This window comes from Falco cherrug, chromosome 14 (genome assembly GCF_023634085.1).
Source record: "Falco cherrug isolate bFalChe1 chromosome 14, bFalChe1.pri, whole genome shotgun sequence".
Lineage (NCBI taxonomy): Eukaryota > Metazoa > Chordata > Aves > Falconiformes > Falconidae > Falco > Falco cherrug.
Window position 1 is genome coordinate 13,145,387 of NC_073710.1, and position 15,864 is coordinate 13,161,250.

Genomic DNA, 15,864 nt, shown 5'->3' on the forward strand with positions numbered 1-15,864 from the left:
TTGCGGTGCTTTTTCATTTCCAGATTATTGAGCTGATTTAAACAGACCTAGTGCCTATCTGGTATTATATTTTTGATTGTCCTTATGTTGATTTTATGCATCTGAGAAGTGGTTTCCACTGATGACTAAACAGTCTGGAGTGCAAATGCCTACCTGAAAACTGACTATAAAATGACTTCTTATATGCGTGATAGTATCTTTGAGTAAATAGCCACTTTGATGACTAAACAGACTGAAGAGCAAATGCCTGCCTGAAAACTGATTATAAAATGACATTTTATACTTGTGATAGTACCTTTGAATGAATAACCACTTCAGCAATATCTTAACTAAACTTGCTACTTCAAAAATCCCCCATGTCACTCAGTATTGTGAGAGCCCTCTTGTGTGCATTTGGTCCTATTCAGTTCTTGGTGTTGATGCTGCAGCACTGTGCATCAATATTGCTGAGGACATAATTCAGCATTTCTGATTTTGTCTCTGGTTTTGGCTTCTCATATTTTTTCCAGGAAAAAGAGACTAATTCTAATCTGAAAGTTCTTTGTCATTTCAGGTTTGAGTTTTTGGTAGGTCTGGGGAAAATGTATTAATGATTTTATTCCCCTGTTTGTTCAACTCACCCAAAAATTCCCTCCTGGATGATACAAAATACAACTTCGTCTCATGGGTGGATGAAGTCCTCAGCCAGGACAGATGACTCTTTCAGCAGTAAAGAAATTTGGCTATAAAGATCTATAAATACCATGTATATGTTAAAGATTCACTGCCTGGTGGAAAGCAGGTAGCAAAATTGGTCTCCCGGTCCTTCTACCTCAGATACAGAACTGGCTAAAATGGTGGAGGCAAGCACCGTTTTGGTGCTTTTTTTTTTTTTTTTTTTTTTTTTTTTAAGAAATAAAGCCACCCTCCAGGCTAGTTGAGTGAGAGCTTGTGTACTGAGGACAGTTGAGCAGGAATGATGAGATCTACCTGAATGTCCCCCCAGAGCTTCCTGACTCCCCTGCTTGCATTTTAGCAAGCGACTTGCTGATTCCAGGACTAAAGTGCTGCAGTAAATATCGAGAGAAGGGTGTATGAAAAGGCTGAGTATGAACGAAAAATAAGAAATATATGGTCTAAGAAGACATTTGCTGTAAACAGAATGATTTTAGAGGAGTGAGGAAGAAGGTTCTAAGAGGTTGCAAAGGTCTTTGTTCCTTGCGAAGAAGCTTTTATGGAAAAGGGATGTGTAGATTTGCAGTTTGTTTGCTAGAAGTCTCCTCATCTGAAAGAGAAGCAGGATGAGTCAGGTGCAGGATCTGATCTTGTACCAGTGAATTCTCCTGACTTTACTGTAGTTTGTTTTACATCAGTGATGTGCCTAATAATATGTTAGCTGTAGATTAATAAAAATAGAAATATTGGCATGAGTGGGGAAAGACTAATCTATAGCAAGCTTTGCTCATTTTAATCTATGAATAGTGCAGTACTACAGATGCAGTCAGCCATCATAGTAGGCCAGAAATATCGTGCTTTGTGCTCTTGTCCATCTTTGCTCTGAATTGCTTTGAATCTGACCCGTTATATACAGGCATGACCTGTGGGACAACCAGAGAAATAATTTTGTTGGTGGTGCTACTTCAGCTCTGTTCCTTACAACACAAACCTCCAAAGGTATCCTGATAACTGCATCAGTAGACTCATAACATTTACTATCTCTTAGCTGGGTGTGCAAGATACAATCATGACCTCACTTTGGCTCACAAAAAATCCTTTGCTGCTGAATGCTGGTTTATTTGAGAGAATTCAGAGGCAAGTCTTTGGGACGGTCAAGCACCAAGGCCCAAAATCTCAAAGGTAGGAGGACATTTACAGATGTTGCAGGGGTGAAGCTAACAACTGACTGACAGAAAATTTGTTCTTGTCTTTTGATGACAGTTGCCAAATGCTGTTGAAATCTGAGCTATTTTGGGGGGGTTAGCTGCATTAAGTACAGCCTTTCTGTTCTGAAGTGAGCTAATAAGATGGGTAGGATAAACTCTGCATGCATAGTTTGGAACTGCAAACATTTTCCCCTATTAATTCTTTGTCCAAAATACAAAGCTAAGAGGAAAATATGTCCCATCAGATTAATTACTGATAAAGACAGATGCTGAAAAAAGTGATGAAGTACCAGTGTTACAGACAGGCAAAGAACTTGTTCCCATCCTTGTATCCAAAAATTTGTTTCAGGGATGATACAGCAGTCAGGGTCTCATTGACTTTGAGGAATGATTGAGTCTCTGCCACTCTCAGTGGTGTATTTATGTGGCTGTAGATCCAGCTTTTTTCTTGCTTGCTTGAGCCAATTTCCTTTTGCTTAGCCCAAACTATGGTTGGTTTGGTAGGAGAGGCACAGTGCAGGTGTCTCAGCACTGAGCCTCCCTTGTCCCCTGCACTTCCCACACTTAGATAATGTTGTTTGATTTTTGGAGAGTGGGGGTTTGGGTGAGCAGAGGACAAGGAAATCCTCCAAAAATTATTTGGCTCATCCCAGTGCAGAGGTGGAACGGTGTGGGTATATTAGAGATGTTTGTGATCACTAGAAAGATTTCTCAGGCATCTCTAAACAGAAGCTTTGTTTCCTGCAACAAATTGTAGGCACATTTCAGAATTTATCTGTTTTGATACTGCCCCCTGGTTAGCTCTGCTGTACACAGAGATTAGCTGAAGCTGTCACTGAATGTTTAAGAATTTGGCCAAGCTGAAACAAAATAAGGTACACTATGACAATTATAGAGCTTCTTCCACTTCCTCTTTGTTTCCAGATAAAGCCTTAATATCAGAGAGGCTTCCTAGCACAGAGCTGCAACCGAGTGGCTTTGATTAAGGAAAAGTACCCATCCTTTGAGGAACTGCAGGTAATAAATATGATTTTTATTTTTTAAAAAAGTACAGTGTAGTTGTGTTTACAGCAGATAAGATTTTTTTGACATTTACCTTCAACAAAAGCTCAAGAGCAAAAGTATCTGTCTTGAACACAAGCATCATGCACAGGTCGCAGTAATTGATATTTATTGCGCTAATGGTAATCTGAACCAGAGAAACCATGTTTAGCTGGCTGTGTGTTCCAGTTCTTTTGTCCAGGTTATTCTACTGGGTAACTGAATGCATTAGTATTTCCTCTGAAAATTAATTTTGTGGCAGATAAAACATGTACATATACATAAATATCTTGTTTTCTGGCTGGGCAAGAGGCTGAAAAACCAGGGTGTGTCTGGATATATTTTGTTTGGTAATTACTATTTTTCTCCTTTTTTAAAATGTCTAACTCAAATGTCAGTTCATTCTTCTCTGTTTCCTGCCCTTACTCAGCTAGACTTCCAAACCAGGCTTAATTAACTTTAAGACCTTTTCTGCCCACCCCTAGAGTTAGTCTTTTCCTGCAACATTTCCATTGTTATAATCTCCATGTGTTGTGAGATGATACGACATTATTACTGCTCTTATGAATTTACAACAAGCTTTTCAGTGTTTTTACTTACAGCTTAGCTCTTGTCAGGAAAATCTCTTGTTCAAATCAAAATAACACTAGGGAAGCACATTTCCAGCTTACAGTACTGATAAAGGGAAGCTGGAAGGCCTGAAAATTCAGGCCTCAGACGCAGGGGATCTTAAATAGATGAGGAAAGCTGTTGTAAATTTTGTGACTTATTTTAGAGCTAGACATTTTTCTGCATGGATTTGATTCCATGTGGGAGTGACTGTGATTTAACACAGTGTTTTGTGGTGTTTTGCTCCAGTATCTATGCACTGGCTTAAGCAGGTCATTAGTCTGATGAATTTTACAACCCCAGCCCAGAGGCGATGATTGCAGCCATAGTAGGTGCTAGTTCAACATGTAAGATGTGACTCCAGGAGCGACCCTGTTTCAAGGCAGGCCATGCTTTTGTTTACAATGTGGTAAGAAAGAAGTCTTTGTGGCAGTGATAAAAGTGAGAGCTGGGGGCTTTCAGCTGTCTGGCCTGGGGTCGCATCTGCTCACAGGTCTTCTTAAGCCAGCACCCAGGATCTAGGCTGGTGGCTGCTGCTGCTGCCCTGCTGGGGCACAGCGCTGTGAGCATTGGGGAGCAGCCTGCATCCCCCCCAGGAGCTGATGGATTTAAAGTAACCTGGCTGTTTGGGAAGTTCTTATTCACATCAATGCTGCACTTGTGGGTTTGCTGCCTGAATCCCGAACACAGCTGGAGATACTTCTTAAGCTGAGGTGGGAATTTTTTTTCTCCTTCGTTAGTGGCTGTGTAAGTGGAACATTTAGTTCTCTCACAGCTCATATTTTAATCATGGCCACTGAAAACTCCTTTCTTGTGCGAATAAAGGCTTCCTCTTCATTTAAAGAAGCCCAAGATCAATCCATATAAGGCAGGTAATACAGCTCACCATTTCACAGCAGGAAAATGATGCAACGTATTCCAAAGAGAAATGTGCCCCTTTCTTCCTGTTTGAAACTTAGGTCGTCTCCAAGTGCAATTACTGGAAGATTCAGTATCTATTCTAATCCTAAACTTTTACCAAGGCTGCTGCTGGCAAATCTGTTGTACAAAGCAAATGTGTTAAATGGCGCAACAGATGATAGGTCTCCACACCAGTTTTGTCTTGTCCAGTTCACGTTGTTGTCCTTGTAAAATGAACCCATTCCAAAAATCATTCCTGCTTTTTCTGCTGTCTGCTTTCTGCCCTTGCTTCTTAATTTCCGTACTGGATACGTGCTTTAGGTGGCGTGCATTGCTAATCTGGGCGATACTAAAATGTGCATAGTGTAGCAGTATTTGTTTATGTTTTAATGACAGTCGAAAAAGCTAAATGAACAGTTCTGAGCAAACAGACAGTATATACTATTTCATTGTAGGTTTGGGTTCCTAGTTCAGGTGGTGAAGAGTTTGATACCTTATTAGTAGTATTGATTGGTTGGTCTAATGCTAACATGAATAATCAGGTTCTCTTGCATACAGATCATATATATCTGAAAGACTATGGCAATAAAAGCCAGTGAGATAATACAAATCTCTGAATTCAGGTGTAGGATTGGAGGTGGAGGGAGGGAGTATCCTACAAAAAGAATGGAGAAGCTAACCTAAAACTGTGTGCCAGTGGAATGTTCTGCCGATGAAGCTGAACCTACCACAGGAACAATTCCCATCAATGGCAGGATTTCCTATCATTTGCATGAGAGCAACATTAGCCCCTTAGTCTCCTCAAGTGGTATGTTGTAAGGTAGACTTTGCACTCCTAGAGGATTTCCAGATCAGAAATTCATATCAGATAGCATCATAAAAGGAAGGGGAAAAGGAAGGCTGATCCTACCAAAGCATTAGAAATGTGGACAAAGACAGGAGAAGGAATTCAACTGTATCCTCCAGACATACTGTGGAAGTGGAATTTCCCTTCACACTGTCATACACAATAAGGACAAGGGCATGTGTGTGCTGCAGATAACCCACCTTGTGCCCTGTGAACTTTGCCAGGTGTCAGGAGGACCAATCCAGATGTTGCTGGTGGGCTTGGGAAAGAGAGGAGGATGCAGAGAAATGGATGACTTCAGTGAGGGCAAAGCCAGACAGGCCACCGCTAATTTGTGGAGACTGATAGTAGGCTTGTTAAAATAATGTGTGCTAGAAACAGGGGGCTCTTTCTCCTAAAGATTTTGCAGAGGATGGTGGTGAAACCTCTGACAGAAACAGGAGGGTTTTGATGACATGTAGGCTGACTCTCTGAAAACACCTCTCCGAATTTTGAAAAATGCAGAATTTGAAACACTTCTGCTTTTGGTCTACCTCTAACTATGGTGGTGCTCTGTAATTCCTTGCCTTTCAGATAACAGTGTTAGGGCTGGCCTTTTGGAAAGGTCTCTGTACAATTTCTGCAGTGTCCTAGGTACCATGCTTGCCTTTTCTCTAAAATATTAGTCATTTTTCACTATAAGTTCTGGATCCTTTCATGGATGATACCATGTAACACTTTCACATGGGGCTCCCAATCTTTTGTAAAACAATTTTGCTGTCTCACACCAAAATACCTGTCTGGAGAAAAGTCTGCCCGAGTGTCCATCCTTGTGCTTGACCCTTTCTGGTTTCCTGGTTGTAAATCTTTACTTGGATATATTCAGAGTACCAAAACTGAAGTGTAGGCAGTGTGAATACCTGCAATGGATTGCTAAGTTTCCTCTCTGCCCTTCCCCTGTCTTTGTCCAGCCCTGGGAAACACAGCTCTTGAACTGTTCCAGTTCCTGTGACCATCTGTGGGCTTTAACTAGCACCTGGGGGGCTGGGCCCCAAGTCTTCTCACTGCCTGCCCAACAGATGTGTATGGCAGCATATGCACAAAACAGACTCATGGCACAAATAACATCCATCTCAGAAGTATGTTACAGAGAGAACTTACTTCAAATATTCAGCAAAATCCTATGTTGAAAATATAGCTAGTCTCACGTGTATTGACAGATTTGAAATTCAGGTCAAGATGAGTGAAGCTCAGGTTCTCATGGAATGAAAGGGCTAATTCGTATTTTCACACTGAACTGTAAACATGTTCTTCACAATTTTTTATTCCTTTTTTATATTTCAAGATCAGACTTATTGCAGAATTTAGGAGGTAGGTGGCACGTGAGTTGGTGAGAGACGTGCATTCATGTTGCACATCATTATTCCCAGCATTAGTCGTGTTGGTGGGATCCCTGGGTTTGCAGTGGCCTCTGTACGTGGGCTGAGGACAGGCCCTGAAGCCAGATGCCTGTAAGTTTCTTGGCAGCAAAAATGGCAGCTCCTGATCATGACACCAGAGTGGTGTTTGCTTTGTGTTTGTGGTGGAAACATACCTGCATAGACCCTTCAAATGGAGTAGGGTGCCGAACTGAAATCCACAGGTGGATCAAGCAGACTCTCACCATGAATTAAGCTGGTATCCAGCTCTGGGTTTGCTAAGGTCTGTTCTCCTAGTTCAGATTCCGATGAGCTCTTCAAAGGCATGGGTGAGGAATTGTTGTACCTTAGTGGTTATGAGCTGGGCATCTCTCCATTCTAGCAAATCTCTGATTTACACAAATAATCACTGCCTGCTGTGTTCTAGGGTGGAAGGGAAGCCAGTCATGTCAGGGCTAAACTTTGAGGGATTTTTGATTTCTAAACCCATAAGGATAACAAAAGGAAAGATACTTGTTTTTTTAAAAAAATACACCAAAATGTTTTCATGGCTGACAAATTTCTCATAAAGACAGAGAACCTCTTATTTTATTCTTGGCACTAACATTTGAACATCTTTATTAAACTTCTAGGACCTGAGCAAAAACTGGAGTTATGAACGCATGACAAAAATAACCATGAAGATTTCTTACAGAAAGCTCAGCTGCTAGAAATGATCAGTTACCTCTATGCTGCAAACCTGTGCTTTTTAAGAAAAGATAAAGGATTAGATGGCCTGATTTAAGCCTGTAGTTTTTTTGATATGTGCCCTGGCAATAAAAAAGAATTTTAGAAAAGTTTTTCTATTTTCCATTTGAAATATCAATTGAAGTAATCCATTTACATATGCACAGTGAAGTTCTTTGTTCCCTAAGTGCTATAAATCAGAGGAGCTTCTAAACCATGCCCAGTGAGTTTTACCTAGATCCTGTTTGCAGTTTCACTCAGCAGAGGCAGGATATGAAGCAAACCTGACAACAAACCTGTTTGTTAACTGTTTGGGTGGAACTGTCTCTGCCTAAGCTGCTGTTTCATGGCATAATTTCAGTGCTAGCATTTGTTTTAAAATGTTTAAGAAACAGTTTTATGATCTTATGTTAAAGAGCAAAACTTCGGCAAATACTTCTTGTTACAATGCAGTGCAGCTGTAGCAGGCATAACGAATAAAGCCCAGGTTTGTGGACAAAGCAGGAATGATTTGTTAATTGAGTTTATCTTTTCCTTTCAAATTCATTTGTTTTATTGTTTGTAACTTCACATTCTTCTCTCTAGTATACTGTATTATTCTAAGGCTTTCATATGCTAAATTAATTCGGTGTCCTTTTCTCCTGTTAGTCACCCTTTATTTAAGGATAAAAAGTAACTCCTGGAGATACCACAGATAAATTACAAGTCAGCTTTTCTGTGATTTGTTTCTGTTATATTGGTTGTTGTTACAAATCACAAATTAACCTAAGATGAGAAGCTTTTGTAAATCATTGGAGTATCTTTGCCTTTGACTAATATTTCCTTCTACATAAACATCTATAATACCGTATGCTTTTACAAATTATATAATGTTTTCTAATCAGTGGAGGCAGGGACACATTGATTAACTATACCTTTGTTAACTGCAGTAGCAACCAACTTTTAATGCTTTTGGTAGCTAAGAATGGAACAGATTTTCTCACGGAAATTAATCTTCTTCCATATCTGTTTCCCTTGCATTTCTTTCCTTCCTTTATCTTTATTACAGCATGACAACCAGCACAGTAAGGTACTGTGCACACTGACAGACCCACTATTGCAGAATAGACTTCTCACAAAAAAAGCAGTATCTATTCATCTCTTATGCATAAGTACTTTGTCTCTGCAAGCCGTACAGCAAACTTATTAGCTCGGGGACTTGCTACACTATCTTTAGGATAAGATAAAGCCTTTTCAGCCAACTTTATGTATCAAGCCACTGCTTGTAAAATACCTTGTCAGAATAAGTTGCTCTTTTTGAACCACAGAGATCAAGAAACTTTTAAAATAAGAATCGCTGGTCATTTAGAACAGGGGCTGTAAAACCTGGTATTCCAGAGTTAGGATGCTAAAGTACCTGGGGCACTTTAAATTTGAGATTTAGGGGACCTAGTCACTGATGTGTTTATGTAAACTCTCCTCTAAGCCTTAAACAAATCTCTCAGCAGGAGAGAGATGCCAAAACTGGATAGTATACATGGTGGCTTTCACCTCCTCTTGGCATTGGTCACAATAAATCCATAGCACCTTAAAGACAGATACTAAGTCACCCCCCACTCTGATAAAACATACCGCATCAAACCATAGCACAGCATACACCTGCTTGCTTCAAACAGTACTGTCTGTAACTGTCCACACTGCAAATAAAATCCTTTCCTTAAGAGTTTACAGGAGAAATTTGCAGTATCATTTCTGTCTCTTTTCCATTATGAATGAGCTTTGGCAACATAATCTAGATATTACAAAACAGAACTACAAAAAAGTACAAAATACCTCTTCTTTTAAACAATCTGGGAATATTGTGATATAGCCCAAGAAAGCCAGAGATTTTCCTCTTCCAGTGTCAATTGTAAACAGCTCTGCTTTTGTCTGCACTTAATTTGGTTTAAGTGCCATCAAAGTTAGGCCCAAAGGATTCTGTGGGTATGTATAAAATGCATAGCCTGTCTGCTGGTATTTCTTGAATTATTGAATGCATTAGAAGAGATTTTTGGTGGAAGTAAAAAAGCTGAGAAATGAACTTCATAACTGAATGACAGCAAACACCATTTATCCCTTACCTGAGTCACAGTTGGTGAAGGTTCGGTTTGTTCCCAAGTCAGGCAAACTAAAATCAGCAATATCCCAAAATATTAAGCAGTACACAGAAAATGAAGATCAAATAGAAAAATCCACTTCTCTTTTCGTTAAGCAATACTGGGAGTGTTCAGTTCTCCAGTCTCCAAGGTTTTCCAGCTGGGAGTCAGCCTTTTCCCATCCTGCATCCCGGCATCCTGTTATTGTTCCAAATCTTAGTAATACAGTGAGAAAAGGGAGTGGAGGAAACAAGATAAACTTAGCCTTATTATTGCTATACCTACTTACTTGTTGCTGACTCTAATGAGGGAGCTGAATAAAAGGAAATTGGCTCTGACAGAAACACAAAAGTTGGTATGTTATTTAGTATTGTTTTATAAAGAGTTTTAGGAGTTAGCAAACATCTGAATAGTACTTTAAATAGTGTCTGGTATTTGATCAGCAGAGACTATGCCTGTTTTGCACAAACAGATTTCAGAGAAGTTTGGAGATGTCCTGTCTATAAGGATTTTTATACCTGCAAGCAAAAAAGCTAAGGCCCTTATAAGAATGTGGCCAGGTTCCTGTAAGGCTCTGTCACCACTGGATGTAGATTTATGACCCTAGAAGCAAGACAGCATAGGTGGGCATTCCAGAACAAGAAAATGTTTGTAACACCTTGATTATGGTTAATTTTAAGTCTTGAGAGCACTTAGAGCAAACAGAAGGGAAAGATTCAGCATCTGTGTGACATTCCTGAGGATGGCTTGCTGGGCCGTGGCAAAGCACGGGCATCAGTGTCTCTAATACTGTCACCCACATAAAACTTAGGCCAGGATATCGTTCAGTGAGCCCAGCCTGGTGAGCCAGTGGGCCTTTTTACAGCCTAGCCTGAGGACTCAAACCTTTCTGCAGTATGGTGATGCATTCTTCAGTGCTGCCTGCTGTTTTCTGACCCCTATCTGCATTTTGAAACTGAACGCAAGGGTGTATCTCTGGCATTGTACAGTACAAATGGAAGAGGAATTTTTTTACTAAATAATGCAGAAGGAAATCTGAGAAGTGTGGAACTTAAAACTCACTTTTTTTTTTGAACCAGTTATAATAAATGTGGACAAATGTTCAATGTATCTTAAGTAGGACTTTAAATTATAATGTTCCACAGTTAAATACTCTCATGCCCCTATTTGTCATCACAGTCCAGCACAGGTGATGGCATTGATTTCCCGGCTTGCTAGAAGGCTGAGGTTGGTTAGACTGTTTCACATTTTTATGATGTACAGCAGCAAAGATGAACAGCTTTTTAAAATATTTGATGCATTAATTATTCAGAAAAGTTAAGCAACTAATGAGGAGACATTTTTCAAAGTCTTACGTGAGGAGACCAACCAGAGTTAAGTTTTCTTACAAGAAAATAGGCCGTTCCTGTGACATTACTGAGAGAAGAGCAGGGAGGATGTTGATAGGAGTTTTCCAGGGAACGGCAGTTATCTGGTCAGGATGCAGCTCAGTGATAATCTGGCATGCACAGCAGACAACGGTCCCAGATATGATTTACTTTTGCAAATGACTTCAACTGTATTTACAACCGTTGCATAGCCTTTGATGTTCATATCTGTGGACTTGGGAGTGAGCATGCTATTTAGCTAATCTAAACAAAGAATGAGGATAAGGGAGCCCTTCATGTCCGCTGCTCAGAAAAGGAGAAGAGAAACCCCCCATGTTCTCTATGTATGCCCCGAGACATAGATTATCAAGTTCTGTTTTGATGCCAGCTGCATAAGCTTTATTAGTTGGTTTATTTTATCTCTACAGAAAGTTTCAAGGAAAGAAGTGAGAAAGTTTCTATAGGTATTTTCAGCATGCTGTGTTTCAGAGCTCAATAGTATAACTGAAAACTATTTATAAGCTTTGACGAAGGTACTTTCATTTAAATTTTAGAAACCTGATTTAATATCTCAAGACCACATTATGCTTTATACATTTCATCTCTGCTGAACGGATTCTTTAAGTCTTGTTTCTGGCTATGTCCATTGGGATTTTAACAAATGAAAACCCTATCTTTGCAGCCCTCTCCAAAGGTGGCAAAACTCCTACTGGTTCAGACCATGCCATGCCCTCTGGTTAATCCCAGACATTTGTCCTGCTACTCTTCCTAGGTGATGAATTTCATCATGTTTTCAAAGCTACTGACTCCAAATGCTAGCAAGCATGTTTTCTTGTAGATCTTCAGCTTTCAGACTTCTTTATCATTAGGGCCAAATCAACAGACTTGGGAAAAATTCCTTGGTGACTGGTATCTTTTTATAGAATCATAGAATCATTTTGGTTGGAAAATACCTTTAAGATCATCAGGTCCAACCGTTAACCCAGGACTGCCAAGTCCACCACTGAACCGTGTCCATAAGCACCACATCTACACCACTAAGCACCACATCTTGCTTTGCAAGCGAGGAGGTAACATTTTAAACCAAATACTAATTCACACAAGTTTTGCTACTGAGAAACATCAATGCATGATCAGACATTAGCAGATATACCTACCTTTTAGGTGCCTCATTTTATGCCAGAAATCCTATTTAATAGTGAAACTTCTGGAGGTGAAAGGGATAGGTAAAATGTTAATAGAATCCTTGGCATCTAACAACTTTCCACTACTATGTGTGACTCATGGATGGAGCTGGCGGCATGAGTAAGAGGAGCGATAATTATTTACTTCACATTTCACAGTGTTTTTCTGCATTTCCTTTTTCCAAATGACACCAGGCCTTTTTCTTTGGTCTGTTCACCACTGCTGTACAAGTTTTCTTCCATGTTATGTCCAGCTTTCCCTACTGGACCATTTCTCTTTTTCTCTGAGGTTTTCCCACAGATGTTTGCTAGCTGCTGTTTTTTGATTTTGTGGCACCTGGATTAGATGTGTCTGGTTCAGATCAGCGTCTTTTTCTGTGAAACTTTGTAATGTTAGCCTATGTTACTTCAGTGCTGGTGTCTGAGCAATCTTCCAGACTATTTATGCTAGTAAAGTTTAAAACAGTCTTTCCTTTCTTGTATAAAAGGGGTAAAACTCAACTTTGCTTTGAAGATGCTTGTGCATAGTTTGAATTTTACATTTCTGGGAATCTAATAACTTGTCATCTTGCTACTGCTGAAAGGAACAATGTGTTATAATGGGCAGAAACAGAGCCCTCATTTACTATGCTAAATCTATTAAATTTGACTGCTCTCACTAACACAGATACTTGTGAGTAGGTTAGTATAAGTTAGTGAAATTGATAACTGCACAGAATAAATATGAGATTAAAGCTTGCATCTTTTTTCAGAATTACATTTTATTTATTGCTGAGGAGATTGGTCAGGTGATCTGAAACTCCAATTTCATTACTTTCTGCATAGTCAGCAAGGCAGGCTGACTCTTATGTTAATAGCTTTTGGTTATATCTTGTTTCAGTTTTTCACTGTAGTGCTTGTTTGCTGTCTCATCTGATCAGTGCTCTGTGAAGTTCTCGTCAAAGAATTCATGGAAACCATGGTTTTAGGATCAAGTTCATTGCTTTCCTAACCAGCACTAATTCCAGTAAAGTTGCTAAAACAGCCCATGCCTTTCACTGAGTAAACATGGATATTTTTTTTTTCTTTGCAAGTGATTCTAATTACGGTGAAATTCCACATGATAAATAAGCCCTTAATAAGCACCATCATCAAAACCAAAGACCGCTATTGTCACAGCTGCAACTAATGATGTTTTAATTTCTTAAAAGCAGTCATCCTAATATTCAACTCTTCACTGGAGAAGGGCTTTACACTTGGCAATACAGCTCAAGAACGCTTTTGTAACAATTTGTAAAGGTTAGACCTAGTAGTCTGTCTTGCTAAACCCAGCACATTACAGGCACTATGGAAGTGAAGGTCTGCCAAGATTTGAAATTCAGTCACAGCAGTAATATTGTGTTAGTATTTTTATGACCAGCTAAGAATTATGGCAGGGTAGAGCATAAGGTTTCCTTCAGTTATAAAAATAAACTTGAAATGCTAATTTTGAATAGCTCAGATAATCGTTGTAAAATCCCTCTCATTTTAAATTTGCAATTGTATCTGACTGTTGTCTGAAACCTCTCTGGAAGAAACATTACTTAAAGTTTAAAAAATAACAATTACTGCTCCATGTGGAAAGCATAATATCTGCACCATGTTGTGTTGTTATTTCTGGGATTTTTAATCAGGGCAGTGCAGTGCTCTTAGTCATTTCCACTTGGTAACTGTTTTCCTTTTTGTCACAGATGAGGTGCGTATCCTGGAGTGAGTCTGACTCAGCTTCCTTTTGTCAGGTTTGTTAAACAAAGAATGTAGCCCTGCTTTTTTTTATTTTTTTATTTTTTAATATAAGGTGTATTAAAAAAACTACTGAGGTATTTTAGTTAGAACTGGTGGAACTGAACGTTTGCTGGGGACATGTGATGGCATTTTTCTGAAGTGTTTTCCAGAGTACTGTTGTGGCTGTACCATATGCATTTCATTAAACTGGATCTCTCGTGGAAGGTTAAATCCAATGCTCCATAATCAGGCAAATCTCTCATCTTATATGAGACCTCTGGCTGCATAAAGACTAATGACTGCAGGATTTGCGTCTAAAATGCTCAGCAGGGATTGATCCCAAATGATCTTGTTTCCTTGTTTGGAAATTACAGGAAAAAATAGATGTTAGAAAATGTGCCCATATTGTACTAAAACTTAGTAGCACCCTGAGCAGGAGCTGTAAAACGGAACTGCCTTACCAATGGACTGAAAGAAAGGAATCATGAATCCCTTTGTTTTGTTCATAGAAAACACAATCTGCGGGGATTTTAACAAGCAAGGTTGCAGGCTAACTCAGGCACATTAACCTTGATATGTGATTTGAGTTTGAAGAGCCACTCTAATGCAGAAATTAAATATTTTCCAGAAATGTTTTTTGATAAACGGTCATTTCAGTGAAACTTTTTCTCCCAAAGAACATATCTGCTTTAATTGAAATGTCCCTTAAAATAGAAACGCAAAGCAACACAGTCTTTTCTTCTCCCACTTAAACCAAAATGATGAAAATCATTACCTTTCATTCATTAACACTGCTGATTGTAGAAGCAGCACAGTGTTCACCTCTGGTAATGTAAATGGGAAGCTCATGTTTTGGTGTAGAAGATTTTCTCTCTCTCTATTATGCCAGGTTTGAAATGAGAAGGACAACATCCATTTTAATTTTTTGGTAAAGTTTGCAGTGCAAACACTCTTTATGCCTGTGGCATTAATTTTAAAAATAAACAGAACCAGAGTCTGTAGTAGGTGATGGAGGGGTAGTGCTGTGGAGCTGCTGGGGCAAGAGGGACTGGGGAGGTTTCCCTCTGAGCCTTGTCCTGTGTTTTCTCTGGACGCTGTGCTCGTGTCCTGACTGTGTGCTGCGATTCGTTGCTCTGTAAGGGATGCAGCATATCAGCAGGACGGAGCTGGAGGGAAGGAGGGATATGCCCTTCTCTCCTTCCTTCCTACATTATTTACATAACACACATGCCCATCCTGATACGGGCTTTCATATGACATTCTCCCCATTGATGGGTCAGATGTTGCCAGCTGAAACTCTTGGCTGCAAGCTCCTGACTTCGGTGGGTAGGGTGACCAAGGGCAGCAGAACTCGGTCCCTGTGCTCAGCAACACTGTTTGACTTGTTCTGAAGTTGCACGTCTGCTAGGGAGCTCTAAAACAGAAGATTTGAGATAAACTTTAATAAAGGTTGAAATGATGTTGATTTTTCTTTCAAAAACCACTGAAACCTATTTTTTTTTTGCCTTTTACTGTTCTGTGAGAGCCTCAGGGGAGATAAAAAGTCAGGTTACTGCTTGAACTGCAGGCTCTATACCAAATGACCATTCCAGACATCGGAAAGATGTCATCCCAAAAGCTGCAGCACACAAATAGCTCTGTGGTGCTGGGATTCGTGTGGCTAATCAAGTGCAGCAGGAGTTTTATCTTGAGAGTAAGATTATATGGTACTGAGGTGGAAAGAGCAGGTACAATAAAGTGTATGTCACACAGTTGGGGCTGCTTTCAGGGTGATGCTGGGGCGCCATTCTCCTCAGTGTCTTTCCCAACGCTTATGCACTGTATCCGCTTGCACACTTGCCAGAGAAGGCGTGTGTCTCACTAGTGCTTTGTTCTGTGCTAGATGAGTCTGCAAATAAACAAGTTCCTGGAAGGGAAGTTGCACTGGGTGTTTACAGGACATGAGGTGACCCATATCTGAAATGCTTTCATTGATGCCCCTTGAGGTCTCTAGATATTCCTTTTATCTTGTTACATTGAACTGCCTACACTCCAGTGGTTTAATCTCCACGTGTGAAGTCATGCCATTGACGTT

The 15,864-nt window shown here is 39.8% G+C and overlaps 1 protein-coding gene and 1 long non-coding RNA gene across 4 annotated transcripts in view; one reads left to right on the forward strand and one right to left on the reverse strand.

Moving 5' to 3' along the window:
• Nucleotides 1-9,692, reverse strand: part of CDH5 (cadherin 5) — a 28,804-nt gene extending 19,112 nt beyond the window's left edge. The window contains exon 1 of one of the 2 annotated variants that reach the window (XM_055726420.1): nucleotides 9,482-9,692. The gene's annotated coding sequence lies outside the window, so the exon portion shown is untranslated. The remainder of the gene's footprint in view (nucleotides 1-9,481) is intronic. The other variant, XM_014285739.3, reaches the window with a different exon arrangement.
• The window catches only part of LOC129737335 (uncharacterized), a 182,852-nt gene that overhangs the window by 107,323 nt on the left and 59,665 nt on the right, over nucleotides 1-15,864 (forward strand). The window contains exon 5 of one of the 2 annotated variants that reach the window (XR_008735079.1): nucleotides 2,787-8,316. The exons of the other annotated variant lie outside the window; for it this stretch is intronic. This is a non-coding gene — a long non-coding RNA (uncharacterized LOC129737335). Of the gene's footprint in view, nucleotides 1-2,786; nucleotides 8,317-15,864 lie in introns of those variants that run through there. 2 annotated transcript variants of the gene reach the window in all.